Here is a 21,904-nt window from a genome sequence, read left to right as displayed (position 1 = left end):
AGGAAATGATTTCACTAAAAATGCTTTAGCATTTAGCATTTCTTAATTGCTTCCTATTGCCAGTGTTATTCTTTAGATGTATAAAGATAATTTATTTTTGTACCATTAATATGATTTTTTATTTCTAGGAAATTTTTATAATTTTTCCTAAAGTACTTTGAAATATAATTGAAATATAATTTTATGAAGCTATTTTTTATTATTTGTCTCCCTAGGAATGTTTTTACCTTGTCACTTGGGAAATGTATATTATTTATTATGGTATTTTATTTTTACTAAGTAAATAAAATAGTATAATTGAAAGATATTTTTAAAATATGTTGTGTTTAATAATTCCTTCCTCTTTTTTATCCTGTACTCTTTCTATACCATTTATATGTAAGACAAGAGTATCTGATGTTTTATATTCTTATTTTTAATGTTATTTCCTTCCCCTTCTTTCTTCATTGTGAACTACTACTAAAACTTTGTTTCTTTATCAGGAGAAATAGTACAGGAGGTGACGTGCCTGTCTTGTTTGCGGTTGGCCCAGTTCAATCCCTAGCATTGCCTTTGGTCCTCTGAATACTATCAGGAACACTCATTGAATATAGAACCAGATGTATGCTCTGAGCACTGCCGGGGTGGCCCAAAATGAAAACAAAATTATAGCACAGCGGGTAGGGCGTTTGCCTTTCATGCGGCTCGACACCAGTTTGATTCCTCCGTCCCTCTCAGAAAGCCCAGCAAGCTATGGAGAGCATCATGCCTGCTGGGCAGAGCCTAGTAAGCTCCCCGTGGTGTATTTGATATGCCGAAAACATTAACAACAAGTCTCACAATGGAGACGTTACTGGTGCTCACTTGAAAAAATGGATGAACAATGAGAGGACAATGACAGTGACATATATATAAATAAATATGTATATAGGATTTTCCTTGTTTTATAAATATTTATTTTATAGACTATTATTCTTATACTTGTGCATATTTTTCTTAATTTGCTAGATGTTGATTACGACACTATTATTGATTACGACACTATTATAGTACTATATCTTTCAGGTTCCTTTTTTATGGTTTGCAACCTTTTTCTTTACCTTTCAAATAGGAAGTATTTCTCAGTTATTTTTGTGATATTTAACTTTTAAGACATACTGACTTATGTGATTATGAAACTCATATTGATTGTGTTATATTCACCTCAGTAAAATGATCTTTCAATGTTGTTTACTTTTCTAATTTTTCCAGATCCTTTAATACTATTGGAAGTGAATAACAGAATTGGTTATTATAAATATGGGCATTTGAACCATAGTCAGGGGACAAATGAGAATGGAGCTTGATGTTTCTAAGCTTCTGGATATTCCTTAATCCCTTCGTTTTTAATAGACTGTCTTACTATCCTTTGCTATCCATTAATCTCCAAGTCTTTGGCTCTGTGATATAGACTGTCTGGAGCCTAAATTCTCTAGTCTTCTTGAAAAAATAAATTCCAGATTTCAAAAATAGCTAGTTCTTCAAAGTCTGAGCCTCTCTCAGAATTTGAATCTGCTCATTTCTTCTAGGTACCCTTGCTCACATTTAACTTTTTCCACTTGGCTAAGTGAGCCATCTGCTTTCCATCTGCCAAAGTTGGTTAAAATCTTTTATCTCCTGTCACTTCCTCCACTATTTTCTTAGCTTTATGGGTTCGTATTATTTAATTTCTTTATCTTGAATGTGAAATGATTCTATGGTAGTTTGAATTTTTTCTGGATGAGGTTGTCTTTATTTCTGTAGGTAATAACTATAATAGTAACTGTAATAAAGGAAGTAAACATTTATTGAGAGTATACTGTGATAGACCCTGCCCTAGACAATGCAGCAATTTAATTATTTAATACATATATAACCGGTAGAATATCATTATCATCAACTACCCATAGAATATCATTATCATCAACTAATGATACTTAATTATTCAGGATTACTGGGAAGAAACCAATTTATGGAAATTGATCAACTTGTTTAAATAGTGGACCCCTGCCCTTTTGTCTTCTTCTGGAATCTGGAAGCTGGGCATGTCCGGGCATCCTTGAGCACCATTTCAAGCAGCCCCCAACACCCAACAGACTCCTATTAGCTGTCATTCATACAACTTTCTAAGCTGCTTTTTTTCCTGCAAGAACCACATTTTTAAAAGACAAGAAGTTTATCTGGTAAACATTTCTGCAATGAACTTACAAACTAAGCTTAGGCTACCTATGTCCTTTCCTCTTGGTACCTCTTAACACACTCCAGGCTGCTTTCCACATGCTCGGTCCAAGCTAAACGCATGAGTGAAGTCCCACGGAACCCAGGTAATGCGGAACTTTGTGACCTTAGACTCTGAGTTCAGTGGGACCCAGGAGCAGAGATCCTCTGCCTGCTTCCCCCAATGCCCGGCAAACCAGGGGTCACACCCATAAGCCACCTCCTGCCAGGGTCAGATAATCTCATCGATCACCCTCCAGAACTCACGGCTGTTTCTACTGGAAGGGAACAAAAAAGAGGCCCCCATAACCATGCCATCAGACTCTGCGCCAGGCTGTTTTCACTTGGGGCACCCCAGAGGGGGGTGGACGAGAGTCCTCCCCACCCCAAGGGACCCAGCACCAGCGGCCGACCTCCACTACCCAACCGCTGCCACTCTCCAGGCTGATTTTCACACCCTTGGGCCAAGCCTCACATATGAGTGAACATATTCCTTGACTGTGCTGCTGTGAAAGCTGTCCTGGACACATCATAAGATACTCCTTACCCATTTTTCACAATTACCACACCATATTTGATGGGGTTCAGACAGTAGGCAACAAATCATATAGGGATATATATATATATATATATATATATATATATATATATATATATATATAAGGAGCCCGGCAAGCTTCTGAGAGTATCCCCCTCATCCCGCTCTCATGGCAGAGCCTGGCAAGCTACCCATGGCAAATTCCATATATCAAAAACAGTTACAATAATGGGTCTCATTCTCCTGACCCTGAAAGAGCATCCAATATGGCAGTGTTGGGAAAGATGAGTAAGGAGGGGCTGCTAAAATTTCAGGACTGGAACAAATGGAGACGTTACTGATGCCTGCTCGAGTAAATCGATGAACAACAGGATGGCAGTGATACAGTGATACAGTTTAAGCAGGAAATAAATAGGAAAGAGTAGATCTAAAATTTGATTCTATTTATTATTCCACTTATACTACTACTCAACTGTGTCTAATATTTCTTAGTCAAGAGTTGACAAAGTCTATATAAACTTCTTGGAATAGTTGATTAGATATTGGAAAACAATTTGTGTTTTGTTTTAAATGAAAATATTTTTATGTAGAGTCATAGAAAACCATATTATCAAAAATTTGAAATATTTAGGAATATACATATATATTTCATGTAACATAAATTTACTCATTTCAGAATGCGATAGGGGCAGGGTATAACTACACAAATTACATACATACATAAATTATATAAAATCTGTGAAATTTAGTAACTTTACAAATTGATATAATAACTGATGCAATTACCACCATGAGTCTTTTTGTAGAATACATCTATTTGTCGGTGTGGGTTCCTTAAAATTTCTCGTATCTTCATTTTCATTGAAGTACCATGATTTAGAGTACTTTATAATAGATTCATGCACACTTTGTTCCAACACCACGCCCATCACCAGAATGCCCGCTTACCTATGCCCATTTATAATGAAATCTTACTTATACCCACAGATGCCAGGCATGCATTGATTTAGTTTCTCTTTTACAAAATTTTAATTTATTTGCATATTATAGAATCCTCTTCACATTTTGTCATTTAGTTTGATTTCTTTCACTATGTATAATGCTACTGAGGTCAACGTGTCAATAATTTCTTTTACTACTGAGCAGTACCACTACCACTACCTTGATAGGTGTATTTAAAAGCTCTGGTGGTTTTAACGTCATGTTTTCATTGTTGTTGAGTTTGTGTTTTTGATGTATAGCTGTATCACTCTCCTGTAACACTGGTACCCCTGAGGTCCCTGACCCCTCAGAACACCCACATTCCAAAATACAAAAATTCTTTTAACTAAGTAAATTATTGTTATACTGATTCAATAGCCTGATATTTGTTTTGTTTGAAAGCTACACCGGACTTTGCTCAGGAAATGCTCTTGGCAGTGCTGAAGGATATGCCAGATATTGAACCTGAAGTCCTATATTCAAAATACATAAAAAGGTAAAAGGTAAAGGCCCTCCCGTTGATCGTCGATTTGCTCGAGTGGGCCCAGTAACGTCTCCATTGGAGACTTTGTTGTTACTGTGTCTGGCATATCGAATACTCTCGGTAGCTTGCCGGACTCTCCGAGAGGGGCGGAGGAATCGAACTTGGGTCGGCCATGTTGGCCGCTTGTAAGGCGAATGCCTTACCGCTGTGCTATCGCTCCAGCCCCATTCAAAATACATATATGATTTATTTGAACTCTCTCCCCAGTTCTTACTACTTTGCTTTCAATAAAATTATGAATGAAGTATTTGTTTTATTTTTATCTTCCAGTTCATTGCTTGAATGTAGAAATAAAGTATTTTTAATTAATTCTGTAACCTGCCACTTTAACATAAATGTTTATTGTGTTTCGGTGGAGTCTTAGTGTTTTCTGTGTATATTATCATGCCATCTCCAAGTAGTAATATTTTTTCATACAAGTTGAGTCTCATTTCTTTCCCTTGTCTGATATTCTAGGACTTTCAATTGTATGTTGCATAGTTTTTGGAGAGTGAATATCCTTTTACCAAATATTTCAAGCTCTTTCAAAAATCAAATAAACAAGAATTGTTCCAAATAGTTTTGATGAGCAAATATTAGCCTGATACTAAAAGTAAACATTAGAAAATAAAGCCCACTATGTCCCATGAATATAAAAAAGGTAAAGGTAAAGGCCCTCCCATTGTTCATCGATTTGCTCGAGCGGGCCCAGTAATGTCTCCATTGTAGACTTTGTTGTTACTGTGTCTGGCATATCGAATACATCACGGGGAGCTTGCCAGGCTCTGCCGTGCGGGCGAGATACTCTCAGTAGCTTGCCGGGCTCTCCGAGAGGGGCAGAGGAATCGAACTCAGGTCGGCCGTGTTGGCTGCGTGCAAGGCAAACGCCCTATCGCTGTGCTATCGCTCCAGCCCTCCCATGAATATAAATATAATATATTCATCGAACAAAATTTTAGGAACCTAATTCAACAATGAAGTGTAAGAAATATTGACTATAAGTAAGTGGGATTTATTTTAGGCATACACTAATGCTTCAACATACATAGATCAATGTGATAGCACAGTAGCAAAGCAGGACAATTAAAAAATGATAATTTCAATAGATACAGAGACAGCTTTTCAAAAGAAGCATTCATCCATGATAAATACTAAACAAAACTGGGGTAGAAGGAACTGTATATAATAAAAGCCATATTTAACAAATCCATAGCAAACATCACACTCAGCAGTGAAATTGAAAGTTTTTTATCTCAGCTCCAAATTCATGTATTTTGCTTAGGAAGTTGCAGGCGTTCTGATGGCTTCTTATTTGCCAACACCATGGCCTTTTGGGTAGCCACCTTCAAAACTGCAAGTGTTTAAAGTGAGCAAAAATCCTCTGGTGAGTGATAAACTAATGAGAGTTGTATGTTATATGCAGCCAGTTTCTGCTTATGTTTTCACGGGATCATTCCATGATATGGCCCATTCCTCCACATTTGATGAGTACCTTTGTTTTGTTTCTGAATAGATTGTTTATTACATGAACTCTAATTTTTTTGATAGGCTGCAGTTAAGTCAAACTACTTGGCAATAATAGTCAACTAAACCAGGGTAAATGCAGAACTTAACATTTATTGGCAGTACAGGTTATTTAAATGAAAAAAAGCTTATTTTAGTCTGATTTTTCATTATAGAAAGAAAATACATAACTTTGAATAGTAAGTACCTCTAAGAAATGTCTGATACAAGAAGTGTGTCATAATTGCAAAGAGTTATAAAGTAATCAAATGTAATCTTTCTCATTACTTCTTAATTTTTATTGAATCACCATTGGTTCTTAATCATGCTCATATACATTAAAATGGAAATTTTAAACTGAAAAGTGTTGTTCATCTATTGCCTCGAGCAGGCACAAGTAACGTCTCCTTTGTCCTAGCCCTGAGATTTTAAAGTGCCATATTCAAGGCTCTTTAAGGGTTAGGAGAATGAGACCCCTCATTGTTACTGGCATATTGGGTATGGCACGGGGAGTTTGCCAGACTCTGCCGTGTGGGCAGGTTACATTCGGTAGCCTGCCAGGTTGTCCAAAGTAAGAATGAGATAGAAAGATGTCATGCGGCCACACACACTACTGGGAGCTGTGTTTTATAGTCTCTGCGTCTTGGCCATTGATGGGATTACACGGCGCTCGGGGGACCAGTTGATGGGTGTGGCCCCTGCCTACTGGAAGATGGAGGATCTGGGTGTAGGATGCTCAGCCCTGATCCGAGCAGGCTTGGAGATCTCAGCCCCGGGACCCACATGCCTTTGTTCCTCTGCCATTACCTGCATGGGTGTGGAGAGTGGTTTTAGCATGGTTGTGGCTGGTTCTGGAGGTCTTCGGCTGCAGGAGCTCTGCTCGGGGCAGGGAGGGAAACTCAACCAGCCCCCTCCAAGGGGCCCCTGGTGAGGACAGCCAGGTGAGGAGGCAGGAGAAATGTGTATGTTCCATATATTATTAAGATAAAATTTTATAAATAACATAAAAAGGAATTATGGTTTAACAACCATAAGAATATCTAAGTGTTACATCTTTGTTTAAATATTATTCTCACTTATTTAAAAATAAAATAAAATAAATGGAGTTGGTAGCTCTGTTTCATTTTCCACATACCATTTTCCTAGCTGTTAGCATGGAAGAAGTAGACTTGTACTCTTTAAAATATTCCTTTTCAAGGAAGACCAAAATGTCAAAAAGATTGAAAAATTATAAAAGACAGGAACATTTCTATAGAGCTAAAATGTGGTGTGATGAGGTGGAAAGGAAATAACAGTGTGCTTTGTAAGGTTTGAATAAAGTGATCTGAAAATTACCTAGAAAGTTAAGGAAAAAAGCACTGGGATAATTTTAGTGACATTTCATTTAGTAGTCACTTCCTAAAGTATTCTTAGTAATACCTCACATATTCCATAGATACATGACTGGCAAAAAATAATGCCCCCAATTCCAAAAAATGTATTGTGAACTGTGGTTTAATTTTATGAAGGTGCAGTAAAAATGTTTTTCCTGCAACTGATACCATATATACTAACTAGCACTGAATAATTTCTTCACTCAGTGAGATATACTTATTACTTACAAATTGACAGACACTGTGCAAGGAGCTAGAAAGAAAAAAATGTTAGGTAACATTAAATGCCATTAAGTAATTTTTAATAATGAACAAAAAAATCAGTGATACAGTTTATGCTATAAATATAATTATTACAGTTAGTAGAAGATAACATTGCCAACATTTGCTGTACAAAACACTTTGCGTTAATCATTTTACTTATACTAGTTTAATTAGTGGGCTGGAGCGATAGCACAGCGGTAGGGCATTTGCCTTGCACGCAGCCAACATGGCTGACCCGGGTTCGATTCCTCCGCCTCTCTCGGAGAGCTCTGCAAGCTATCGAGAGTATCTCGACCGCACGGCAGAGCCTGGCAAGCTCCCCGTGACGAATTCGATATGCCAGACACAGTAACAACAAAGTCTCCAATGGCAATGTTACTGGGCCTGCTCGAGCAAATTGACGAACAATGGGAAGGCCTTTACCTTTATATTATAAATTAAATTTTGCATGAAAGTTATGGATAAGCAGGAAGAAAATTCCATATGTAATCTAGTCTTCTAGAGACAGTGTTAGGAAAATGCTGGAGCGATAGCACAGAGGTAGGGCATTTGCCTTGCACGCAGTCAACATGGCTGACCCGGGTTCGATTCCCCCGCCCCTCTCGGAGAGCCCGGCAAGCTACCGAGAGTATCTCGCCCGCACGGCAGAGCCTGGCAAGCTCCCCGTGATGTATTCGATATGCCAGACACAGTAATAACAAAGTCTCCAATGGAGACGTTACTGGGCCTGCTTGAGCAAATTGATGAACAACGGCAGGGCCTTTACCTTTACCTTACCTTTAGTTTAATTAGTAAGAGAATACTTACAGTGACAGTATTACTTATGCTCGTCGATTTGCTCGAGCGGGCCCAGTAACGTCTCCATTGGAGACTTTGTTATTACTGTGTCTGGCATATCGAATACTCTCGGTAGCTTGCCGGGCTCTCCGAGAGGGGCGGAGGAATCGAACTCGGGTCGGCCATGTTGGCCGCTTGTAAGGCAAATGCCCTACCCGCTGTGCTATCGCTCCAGCCCGTATTACTTATGGTTTTTACTTATTTATTTATTTTTATTGAAGCACTTTGAGATACACAGTTACAAAATTGTTCATTATTGGGTTTCAGTAACACCAACACTAGTCTCTTCACCAGTGTGCATTTCCCAGCACCAATGTCCCCAGTTTCTGTCCTGCTACCGCATCCTTCACACCTCCCCCTCTCCCATTCCACAGCCTGCCTTTATGGCTTTCTTTCAGCTGAGACTACTTAAAAAAATTATATATATATATATGTAATCACTATGAGCTGCACAGTGATTTTATATATTTTATATATTACACATATGATATATATTATATATTATATATAAAATTGAGTTGGAGCAATACTACAGCAGGTAGGGCATTTGCCTTGCAAGCGGCCAACTTTGCTGACCTGAGTTTGATTCCTCCCCTGCTCTCTGAGAGCCGGGCAAGCTACTGAGAGTATCTCGCCTGCACGGCAAAGCCTGTCAAGCTACCTGTGACATATTCGATATGCTAAACACAGTAACAATTGTCACAATGGAGACGTTACTGGGCCCACGCGAGCAAATCGATGAACAACAGGAGGACAGTGACAGTGATTATAATAATATATTATATAATATATAATCTAATAGCACTGTAGCACTGTCCTCCTGCTGTTCATCAATTTGGTCTAGTGGGCACCAGTAACATCTCCACTGTGTGACTTGTTACTGTTTTTGGCATATCAAATATGTCATGGGTATCTTGCCAGGCTCTCCGAGCGGGGCAGAGGAATTGAACCCGGGTCAGTCGCATGCAAGGCAAACGCCCTACTCACTATGCTATGCCTCAGGCCTATATAATATATATAAAATAATTATAATACCCCTCTCAAGTATCTCGCCCACACGGCAGAGTCTGGCAAACTCCCCGTGACGTATTCGATATGCCAAACACAGTAACAGCAAAACAAAGTCTCCAATGGAGACGTTACTGGGCCCACTCGAGCAAATCGAAGAACAACAGGAGGGCCTTTACCTTACCTTTACCTATAATAGTATATAATATATATTATATGTGCAGAGTGAGAGCACAGTGTGTCGGGCGTTTGCCTTGCATGCGGCTGACCCAGGTTCAATTTCTCCGCCCCTCTCAGAGAGTGTAGCAATCTACCAAGAGTGTCCAGCCCACACAGCAGAGCCTGGAGGCTCCCTGTGGCATATTAGAAATGCCAAAAACAGTAACAATTCTCACAGTGGAGACATTACTGGTGCCCGCTCAAGCAAACTGATGAACAAGGTGATGACAGTGCTACAGTGACAGTGTTATATTATATATACACAGTAATTATATACATTATATATGTATTACAAAGTTGTTTATGATTGATGTTTCAACACACATTCCTTCACCAATGTATATTTCACCAATATCCCCACTTTGCTTCCTACCCCCAGGGGGCTTTTCTTCTCTCACTCTCTCTCTCTCTCTCTCTCTTTCTCCTTTTCCCTTTGCACATTTTGGTTGGCAATAACAGGCACTGAAAGGTTATCTATATCCCTTTATATCCCTTTGCATACTTTCAGCACTCAGTGCTTGTCCAGAGTGATCATTTCCACTATCATTATCATAGTGGTCCCTTTGTGTCCTAACTGTAACCCTTCCTCCTTGTGGAAAAATTTTAACCATGGACCAGTTCTCCTGGCCCTTGTTTCTACAACCCTTGGATATTAAGAGATAGTCTCATACTACCTTTTTTAAATGTCCCACAGATTAGTGCAATCATTCTATGTCGAGTCAGTACAACTTTCCAACATAAGTGACTCTAGAGAAAATTTCCTGCAGAAATTTTTTATTGAATTGAGGCCTAAAACACAAATCAAGAATGTGAGCACTGGGGATCTAATGTAAATATCATGGAAAATACTGACAGTGGCAGAAATGTATAATATAGCCTGATCTAATAATTTAACTACTAAAATCTTAGTATATTTGGAGCACTGGGCATGAGAAAATATGGTAGGAGTCACTGTCACTGTCACTGTCCTCCCGTTGTTCATCGATTTTCTCGAGTGGGCCCAGTAACGTCTCCATTGGAGACTTTGTTTTTACTCTGTTTGGCATATCAAATACGTCACGGGTAGCTTGACAGGCTTTGCCGTGCGGGCAAGATACTCTCAGTAGCTTGCTGGGCACTCCAAGAGGGGCAGAGGAATTGAATCTGGGTCAGTCGTGCGCAAGGCAAAATGCCCTACCGCTGTGCTATCTCCCCAGAAAACAAATATTATTAAAAATAAAATTAGACCATGATCTATATCTTCAACTTCTGATGAAAAAATCCAAGACAAATAGGCTGGAAAGATAACTCAGATACCAGGTTATCTATGAATTGGAGGTTATCTTTTGTAACAGCCCTCCCGTTGATTTGCTCGAGCGGGCCCAGTAACGTCTCCATTGGAGACTTTGTTGTTACTGTGTCTGGCATATTTGTAACAGCATTCAAGGAAAAAATGAACAGTTATAACTTAATGGTTGAATGGGAAGGATGAGATGGGGAGAATACTGGGGAAATTGGTCATGGAAAATGTGCACTGGTGGAGAGATGAGTGTTCAATCACTGTATGACTGAAACTCAAACATGAAAGATTTGTAACTATATCTCACGGTGATTCAATAAAATAAACAAATAAGTAAATAACCTATGGTTGCCGGTATATGACAATTTTTACCATATGAAAATTGGGACTGGAGATATAGTTTAGCAAAGCACTTTCCTTGAAAACTGCTAACCTAGATTAGTTTCTCTGTACCACATATGGGTGCCCAGAACACCCATATGTGCCCTGGGTCACTCCCAAGAATGATCCAGGAACAGACCCTGAGCACTGCCAGGTGGTTCCCCCCAGAAAACGTTATGGGGCTGGAGAGATAGTACAAAAGCCTAGAGCACATGCTGGAGAGGTCTGGGTTTGATTTCAGCACACATATCCTACAAATAATTGGCAAACTCCCTGTGGCGTACCCAATATGCCAAATACCAGTAACAATGATGGGTCTCATTCTCCTAAAGAGCCTTGAATATAATCTCAGGGCTAGGATGAAGGAGACGTTACTGGGGCCTGCTCGAGGCAATCGACGATTAACAGGATGCTTTGTGATTTTGTGATCCTCCAACTACCTCCAATAGCAAATCCCAAGTACTGTGTGAGAAGCAGGTCCCAAGTGTGGCACAAAAGGGACTGACGCAATACAGGAGGTTGAGACTTTGATGTTGTTGTTGGAATATTATATGACTAAAATCATGAACAACATTTTAACTGTATATGTCACTGTGATTCAATTAAAAATAAATAATTTTTAGAAAGAGTAGAAGATGAATAAACATGCATGTTTACAAGTAGAAAAGGCGTGTATATGCATGCATATATTTGCTAAGAAATAAAATTATCAAAATAATACATTAAGAATTGACATCTTTTAATATTGTGCTACATTTATTGCTTTATAAGGAATACTTGGCCTGGAGAGGTAGCTCAAATGGCTAGAGCACGTGATTTGCAGACAGGAGGCCACACAGCATCACGGAGCCTCCCTGATGCAGAGGTCTCGAGAGTGGGGGAGAAAGAGAGAGAGGAAGGAAGGAGGGAAGGAAGGAAGGAGGGAAGGAAGGAAGGAAGGAAGGAAGGAAGGAAGGAAGTCAATTTCTATGTATAAAGTAAAAATTACGAAAATTTCTTAAACTTAAAAAGTAAACTAAATTTTTTCCAACTTTATTACTCTTTTCTCTACTAAAAATATTCCAGATTGAGTCTACTATAATTTCTACTGTAGCCTGAAAATTTTATCAATTTAGTAGTCATTGGCAAATGCATAGAAAGATAGTTTTTAAAATTTTAGCAGCATAGAAAATAGACCAAACAATTGTCCCTTTAAAAATATTATGCTATTTATCCTTCCTGCCTCACCTAGACCACAAGTTGCCGCCCATGAGAGCAGCTCTCTAACACTGCCATGGCCCCAGAGGCACATGGACCTAATTCAGAACACAGCAGCTTTTGGCAGAAATGTGAATAAACCATGCATTAAGCTATGGTGCTGTGCACCCTCCCCCCCCCCCCCGAGAGAAAGGGTGTCTGTCTCCCCCGCCCCGCCCCCCTTCAGCACAGCAGCCTCCACCTCAGACCCTATTAGACAGTCAAGTATGAGCCGGCGGTGATGGGGCAACTTCGGCCTCATCAGAGGGGGAGCGGAACCAGGACATCCTTCCCACCCTGCCGAGACCACGAGTTACCCCCCATGAGCTGCTCTCTCCATGGCCATGGACCCAGAAGCACACAAACCAATCTCGGAACTATGCAGCTTTTGGCAGAAATCCCTCTAGACTGACTTAGTAAAATATCAGAAATCCAAAATCGTGCAGCTGCTAGCGTGGCATCATATGCTCTTCATAATCAGCAATAGAAAGCAAATTATATCACAATGCCTTTTCAGCAATTCTGATTTTTGGAGGGAAATTCCAAATAATAATGGTGCATCTTTTGTCAAAATAATGAATGTAATCAAAGTAGAGAGAGAGTTAATTGGAAATCATCTGCCTCACAAGCAGGGGTAGGGGTGGGATGGGGGTATATTGGGGTTCTTGGTGGTGGAAAATATGAACTGGTGAAGGGATGGGTATTTCATCATTGTATAACCGAGACTTAAACCTGAAAGCTTTGTAACTGTTCTCACAGTGATTCAACAAATAAATTTAAAAATATATATTAAAAAACTATACTATTTAATTCTTTATTGAAATGTTATTTTGCTTGTTGATGATCAGTTTATGGCGATAACAAGAGTAAACTATTAAGAATATAAAATCAAATAGACTAAGGAGACAGTACAGAGTTGACGGCATATGCCTTTCATGCTCTGAATCCAGAGTTGATCCCCTTCACCTCACGGCTTCCTGAAAATGAGTGGGATTAACACTGGAGACCCCTAAACAACTCAGGTGTGGCCCCACTGTTCCCTGGCACGTCAAGGTTGAGGAAGCACCGTATCCTCAGGCTTTACATCATTAGACAGTATTGAGATGTCAGGTAATGCAGGGAATTCTGAGAAACTATGAACCCTTAATTAACACTTGGGAGGCTCCCTCCCCCCAAAAAGTACCTACAATTTCATATAATGGGATTCTATGTTATAAAACAAATGATGTCTGAAATACTTAAAAATTTATTTATTTATTTATTAAGCTACACCTGGTGATGCTCAGGACCTAATTCTGGTTACACATGGAAAAATCCTGGTAGCGCTCAGGAGAATTTATGGGATGCTGGGGATTGAAGCTGCATTGGCCATATGTAAGGCAAGCACCTTACTCACTGCACTGTTGCTCTGTTACCAAAAGACTTCTCATATTAATTTCTTAGTTAAATGATATTTTGAAAAGAAAATTACATCGTATTTTTCAAAGAACAGTCTTTGAACCAGAGATACTAAGTACAGTGCGTGGACATGCTTTGCACTCTGCAGACCCCCGCTTGATTCGCAGCACACCATATGGTCCTCTGAGCCACCAGAGGAGATTTCTGGGCACACAGGCAAGAGTAAGCCCTGAATACAAATGGGTGTGACCTCAAAATGATGATGATGATAATGATGATGATGATGATGATGATGATGATGATGATAATGATGATGGCGGCACATTTTTGTGTGCTACTCATTAATGGAAAGAAGTCTGTTTTTCAGATTTAAAATCTCTATTTAGATTTTGCTCTTTTATTTATTTAATGCTGGTGTTTATACTCATTCTGGAATATAATAACTTTTAGAGAACTAATTTAAACCAATGAACCCACCTTCGAAATCACAGTTCTGATTGTAATTTTGTCTTTATTTTCTTCTATATTTTAAAAAAAATTTGAATTTTATTTTATTAGCACTCTAGCACTGTCCTCATGTTGTTCATTGATTTGCTTGAGAGGGCACCAATAACGTCTAACAACAAATTGTGAGACTTGTTGTTACTGTTTTTGGCATATTGAATACATCACGAGGAGCTTGCCAGGCTCTGCTGTGCTGGCAGGATGCTCTTTGTAGCTTGCCAGGCTCTCTGAGAGGTGCGGAGGAATTGAACTTGGGTTGGCCATGTGCAAGGCAAACGCCCTACCCGCTGTGCTATTGCTACAGCCCATTTTATTTTATTACAGTTGATTTTTATGCCTTTAAAAGAGCACGGCAAGCTACCAAGAGTATTCAGCCTGCACAGGAAGAGACTGGCAAGCTCCCCGTGGCATATTCAATATGCCAAATACAGTAATGACAATAGGTCTCATTCCCCTGACCCTGAAAGAGCCTCCAATCATTGGGAAAAGACAAGTAAGAAGAGGCTGCTAAGTGCTGTGAGGAATAGAGACATTACCGGTGCTCACTCGAGTAATTTGATGATCAACAGGATGACAGTGATGACAGTTGAGTTTTAGGTATACAATACTTCATTACCAATCCCAACATCTTGTGTCAACTCCCCCCCCCACACACACGTGTTCCCAAGTTCCCAAGTTTCCTCTCAGACTCCACGTCCCTACCCTGCAATGCTTATAAGCACCTTTTTAAGTTTGGTTATTAAAGCTTGGCTCTCAAGTTCTCAGTGGTTTTGATATTTAGTTATACCACTCTGCACCACTTATATACTCAAATCCCTTTGATTCCAGTCCCCCCCCCCGCATCTTTTCCCATCTGTCTCTACTTCCCTCATCTCTTTCCTTTCCTGACCTTCTACTCCTTACATAAAGGTAAGGTAAAGGCCCTCCCGTTGATCATCAATTTGCTCGAGCGGGCCCAGTAACGTCTCCATTGGAGACTTTGTTGTTACTGTGTTTGGCATATCGAATACTCTCGGTAGCTTGCCAGGCTCTCGAGAGGGGCGGAGGAATTGAACTCGGGTCGGCCATGTTGGCCGCTTGTAAGGCGAACGCCCTACCGCTGTGCTATCGCTCCAGCCCTACATGCTGGGGACAAAATGTCCCCCTTTTAAAACACTGTAATCCCTCATCCAGTCATTATAAATACGACATGTAGGTAGAATTATAGTGTGTTTATCTTCTTCTGGCTTATTTCTTTTACTATGATGTCTTCCACTTCCATCCATGTTGCAACGAATTGAATGATTTCATTGTTCTTTATAGCTGCGAAGTATTCCACTGTGTTGCATCCAAATATTTTCTCCCATTTACTTAACTGTCCTTTAGTTTAAAACTGTGTTTCTCTTGCCATGCAAATGTTCTTCCATTTTTTTTTTTGTAGAGTTTGACTTAATGGGCTGGAGCAATAGCATAACAGGTAGGGCATTTGCCTTGCACGTGGCAGACCCAGATTCTATTCCTCCACCCCTCTCGTAGAGCTCGGCAAGCTACCGAGAATATTCCGCCTGTAAAGCCTGGCAAGCCCCCTATGACGTATTCAATATGCCAAAAACAGTAATAACAAGTCTCACAAAGGAGACGTTACTGGTGCCCACTCGAGAAAATCGATGAACAATGGGAGAACAGTGACATTAACTTAATAATAAATTATATTATCTTGGATTGATTTAGATAAAGTAATCTGCTGAGTTAAAGTTATATCTTACATATCTCGTAGTATAGTTTTAAGAATCATCTTGGAAAAGAACAGAATATCTTAATAAAAGTAATTTGTTGGTAATACTTCCCAAAGCATTGTACAAATCCTATAAGGATACCCATGACATTCTTCAAAGAAATGGAGCAAACACTCCTGAAATTCATATGGAACAATAAGCTCCCACGAATAGCTACAGCAATTTTTGGGAAAAAGAAAATCGGAGGAATCAACCTCCCTAACTTCAAACTCTACTACAAAGCAGTAATAATTAAAACAGCATGGTACTGGAACAAATGCAGAGCTGCAGACCAATGGAATAGAGTTGAATATAATGACATCTCCCCTCAATTATATGATCATCTAATCTTTGATAAAGGAGCAAGAAATGTAAAGTGGAGTAAGGAAAGCCTCTTTAATAAATTGTGCTGGCTAAACTGGACGGCTACATGAAAAAAAATGGGCTCAGAACTCTGCCTAACACCATGTACAAAAGTAAGATCAAAATGGATTAAAGAAGTGGGTATGCTGTCGCCAGCAGGTCAATCTGTACCTGCGAGGCAAGTGCATCAGCAGCCTGATGGCGCCTTCAGTCTTTCAGATATCCCAAAATTGCTGCTGTGCCTTTGGCCAAATCACAAAAACTTAGGGCAAAGTTTACCAAGAAAGTAAACAGCCAAAAGTTAGATATGTGGGAGACACACCCACAAACCACCTCCAGCTCAGCTATATAATTGGAGGGATGGCCTCTCTGGTTCCTGATTGAACTGCTTAATGGCCATGATCCCAGAGACTCAGGAACAAATCTCGAAACCCAGTGGCTTTTGGCAGAAATGCATCCAATCCTTGCAGTAGGTTACCTGTTTTGGGCTAACCCAGGTGGGAATAGGTTTTGTGCCTTGGCCTGTTCCCCCTGGCAGCCTGGTGGCCGCCATCCTCCAGGGGCCACTGGACAGTAAGGTTTGGGCCTGCAGTGACAGGGCCTGCAGTGGCAGGGCCTCACAGAATGGGGGTGGAGCCGGTCCTGTCCTCCCCACTCCAAGGAGACCCCAAGTCATTGCCCACGAATGGCCTCTCTGGCTCCTGATCAAGCTGCTTAACAGCCATGATTCCAGAGACTCAAACAAATCTCAAAATCCAGCGGCTTTTGGCAGAAATGCGTCTGGAACCCACAGTAGGTTACTGCTGCTGGGCCACCCCAGGTGGGGGGAAGAGTGTTGTCCCTCCACCTGCTTCCCCCAGGAGGCTCGGTGGCCGCCATTCTCCAGAGGCCATTGGACAGTCAGGTTTGGGCCCGCAGTGATGAGACATTTGGGGCCTCACGGGATGGGGGTGAAGCCGGTCTTGTCCTCCCCAGCCCAACGAGACCCCAAGTCATCACCCATGAAGGGCCTTTCTGGCTCCTGATCAAGCTGCTTAACGGCCATGATCCCAGAGACTCAGAAACAAATCTCAAAACCCAGCAGGTTTTTGCAGAAATCCCTCCAGATTTAAGTGTTAAAATTTTGGAATTTCAAACTCACATGGCCACTGCTGCAGCCACACAACATCATATGTTATTCATAACCAGCAATAGAGAGCAAACTGTCTACTGTTGCCTTTTCAGCAGATCTGAGTGTTGGGGTAAAATCTCAAATAATAATGGTGGGTCTGGTGTCAAAATATTGAATGTGATCAAAGTAGAGAGAGAGGAATGTGGAAATCATCTGCCCCAAGGTAGGGACAGGGTGTGGAATGGGGCTGGAGCAATAGCACAGCGGGTAGAGCATTCGCCTTACAAGCGGCCAACATGGCCGACCCGAGTTCGATTCCTCCGCCCCTCTCAGAGAGCCCGGCAAGCTACCGAGAGTATTCGATATGCCAGACACAGTAACAACAAAAGTCTCCAATGGAGACGTTACTGGGCCCGCTCGAGCAAATCGACGATCAACGGGAGGGCCTTTACCTTTACCTTTACCTTACTAATCAGTTGTAAAAACCTAATGCCCACTAATTTAAATTTTAAAATTAAAAATTTTATTTCTAGAAAATTCTTCTAAGACCTTTACTGAGTGGCAATCCAAGGCAAACCCTTCTCTCTACAAAGGAGATAAAATAACATGAATGTAAAATTTTGACAAATCCTTAAAAGCAAACACTTTCATTGCTTTGATGTTGACCATTAATATGAAATATTTTAGACGAAATCTAAAATATTTTAATACAAATCTATATTCTCCTAATTCTCTTGAGATTATGCCAATAACAGTTTTTTTCAAGTAAAATAATTTATTTTCTTTCTTGGAAAAGCATTAAATTAAATTATCCACATACAATTGAAATGATAAAAGTTTTAGGTTGTATAAACTCTGCAAGAGTGAGATCTTTACTTTTTTAAAAAATTTTATTTAGACACTATAATTTACAAAGTTGCTCATAATACAGTTGTTTCAGGCATATCATGTTCCAACACCAATCCCACCACCAGTATCCCTCTTTTTATCAATGTCCTTAGGTTTCTTCCCAGCAACTCAGCTTGCAGATATAATACTGTATAATACTGTATAATCACTGTCATTGTCATCCTGTTTGTCAATTTACTCGAGTGAATACCAGCCCTGAGATTTTAGCAGCCTTTCCTTACTCATCTTTCCCAATGATTGGAGGCTCTTTCAGGGTCAGGGGAATGAGAACCGTTATAGTTACTGGTTTTGGCAAAGCGAATGCAAATTTATTTTACATTTCTTTTTTTTTTAAATTTATTTATTGAATAACCATGAGAACAGTTACAAAGCTTTCAGGTTTAAGTCTCGATCATACAATGATCAAACACCCATCCCTTCACCAGTGCATATTTTTCACCACCAAGAACCCCAATATACCCCCCTTCACACCCCTCCCAATGCCTGTGAGGCAGGTGATTTCTACTTAACTCTCTCTCTCTACTTTGATTACATTCATTATTTTGACAAAGGAGGCACCATTATTATTTGGAATTTCCCTCCAAAAATCAGAACTGCTGAAAAGACATTGTGAAATGATTTGTTTTCTATTGCTGGTTATGAAGCTCATATGATGTTGCGAGAGCAGCTGCATGATTTTGGATTTCTGATATTTTACTAATTAAGTCTGGAGGGATTTCTGCCAAAAGACGCATAGTTCCGAGATTGGTTTGTGTGCCTCTATGTCCATGGCCATGCCGGAGAGCCGCTGATAGTGGGGGGGGGGGGGGGGGGGCAACTCCTGGCCTTGGTAGGGCGTGAAGGACGTGCTGGTTCTGTCCCCCATCCCATGAGGCTGCAGTTGCCTCATCACTGACAGTTCATACCTGGCTGTCCCATAAACTCCGAGGCTGCAGCCACCGTGCTGCTGGGGCTGCTGGGGAGGTAGAAGAGACAGACACCCTTTCCTATTTTATATTTATTATTCCATAAAACATATAGGAATGGGGGATGGAATTAAACAGATATTTAATTTTAATAAATATAAAATAAATAAAATAAATAGACATCAATTGTGATCATTGATAGCCAGTGTGATTTTAATCAACATAAATAAGTTACTAATTTATGATTAAAAATATATATATATAATACCTTAGTGAGCTAGGAGTAAACATATTTTTCTTAAACTAGGAGAGGACAATCATATGCACCATTAGTGTATGTTATACTCAATTCTACTCATTGAGAAGTTTGTCCTGTCCTCTAGAACTCTTTTATCCCTAATTTATTAAACACTGTAGTTTTTATAGTGTTTACAAAGTTGTCCGTGAAGCATTTGTTATAGATATTCAATATTTCAACTCTAATCCCACCACCACTATCACCTTCTCTCCACCATTGTCTCCATTTTCTCAACCACCCTTCAAGCCTACACCTTTAGCAGACTCCAACTCATTTATTTTATTACCACTAAATGGCTAATGGGATAATAAAAAAATTCTTCAATAAAAAGTTTGTGAAAATTGTTGTATCTCACCGTGGGTACATTAAGTCCGTGTCTGTTGGTTTACTAAGCTGTTTTGCTAGTTGAACCTTCTGTGTTAATGATTTTGTTAATCAAGTTTAGTTGACTTCTAAGTTACATTCCCATCCAATCTGGTGTGCACCTACTGGGACGTTAGCACTGTAGAGTTTAAAAATGTCATTCCAGAAACTGCAGAATATTTAACTGGGCAGTGAACCTACAGGATGAAGATGGTGAAATGTGGGTTTGGCTGCCAGGGCTTTCAAAAGTAGGAAGCGTGGGCTGGTGGGGCAGTGACTAACCCCGACTCTGAAGAAGCCGGTAGTGGAGAAGTTCTTTTAACACTTCTTAAGGCTGGTTTCAAGGCTAAGCTGTTTGCTGTTCATCAAGCTCTGTCATTACTTCAAATCTAAATAATAATCAAACTGGATAGAATATTGTTGGGGAGGTTCCCATTTTGTTGAGATTTTGTCTTGTCTCCCTCCTTACTCTGGAATGAGATCTTATTTTCAAATATATAACTTTGATCAATATTTACCTTTAATTTGCACAAATTATTTAATATGTTTATATTTGTTCTTCTGGGTATTTTCCACATGCAAAGAATGTGCTCTACTATTGTGTAAACTTCTCGGTGCTGAACAAATTATCAAAAATTGACAGTTTTAATTCTGAGTACTATTTTTGTTTTGTTTTGTTTTGGGGTCACACCCAGCAATGCTCAGAGGTTACTCCTAGCTCTGCAGTCAGTAATTACTCGTGCTGATGCTGGGGAGACCATAAGAAAAACCAAGGATCAAACCTGGGTCAGTCATGTGCAAAGCAAGTGCCCTAACCGCTGAACTCTCCAGCCCCATGTATACAACTGTTATAAGTAAACTTATGTCTGTATAACATTTACTGATATACAAAAACATAAGCTTCTATGGCACAATAATGAATCATTAATTACAAGCTAGACCAAAGTGAGTTGAAGAGATTTATTTTGGAGAGTATTGTAACAAAAATTTTCATCACTCATTTCCTTACAGCTCAATAAAATTTCAGTATATTGGGATAGATTTAAATTTAATAGCCAACAACCAAAATTTTCAAGAGAGACCCTCTAGAAGATCATTCTTATTTGGCAAAAAAAATCTGTACTATATTTCCAGAGTTGTTTCTGTCAACAAACACAATAGTCGCTGCAAGCCATTTTCAAACTGTAATAAATATAAAGTTTCTTCTTTCAGGCATATGTAGAAAACATTTAAATTTTCTTTTAAACTATGTTGTCCTTTAGATAATTTATGGAAAAGTTCTTCAGATTTTTCTCTTTCAAGTTTTTGAAGATTGTTTCTAATGTTCATCTTTTGGGGTATTTTCTCATAAAATTCCCAGATATCTGAATCTTTTCTTTGAAGATAAAACAAGAATAAACAATATTATTTCCCTTTATTAGAAATATCATGGCAAGTTCAAATTTGCTTGCTTAATTTATCAATTAGAGTTTTTCAAGTTTCAGTTCTAAACAACATAATTTCTTATTTTATTATGACTCATATTTTATTTTATTTTGCTTTTTGGTCACACCCGGCAGTGCTCAGGAGTTCTCCCTGGCTCTGCACTCAGAAATTACTCCTGGCGGTGCTTGGGGGACCATATGGGATGCTGGGAATCGAACCCGGGTCGGTCGTGTGCAAGGCAAATGCCTACCCAATGTGCTATCGCTCCAGCCCCAATGACTCATATTTTAAGTAAATTTTCAATTACCCACATTTTGCAGAGAATGTTCTTGGTTTTCTTTTTTCCCTTATAAATAAGTACTTTTTATTTTCTAAATTCTTTATTTTAATTGGATAGTATTTCAGGTATGAAATTGATATTCCTCTCCATGTGCTTCAAGGTTTTATTGAAAAACTATAGCAAGTAGGAGACTCAAATGTGTATACTGGTGCTATTAATTGTTCAGAAATTTTTGCAA

This window comes from Sorex fumeus, unplaced genomic scaffold (assembly GCF_029834395.1).
Source record: "Sorex fumeus unplaced genomic scaffold, SorFum_2.1 ptg000018l, whole genome shotgun sequence".
NCBI lineage: Eukaryota > Metazoa > Chordata > Mammalia > Eulipotyphla > Soricidae > Sorex > Sorex fumeus.
This window is presented reverse-complemented; position numbering follows the sequence as displayed.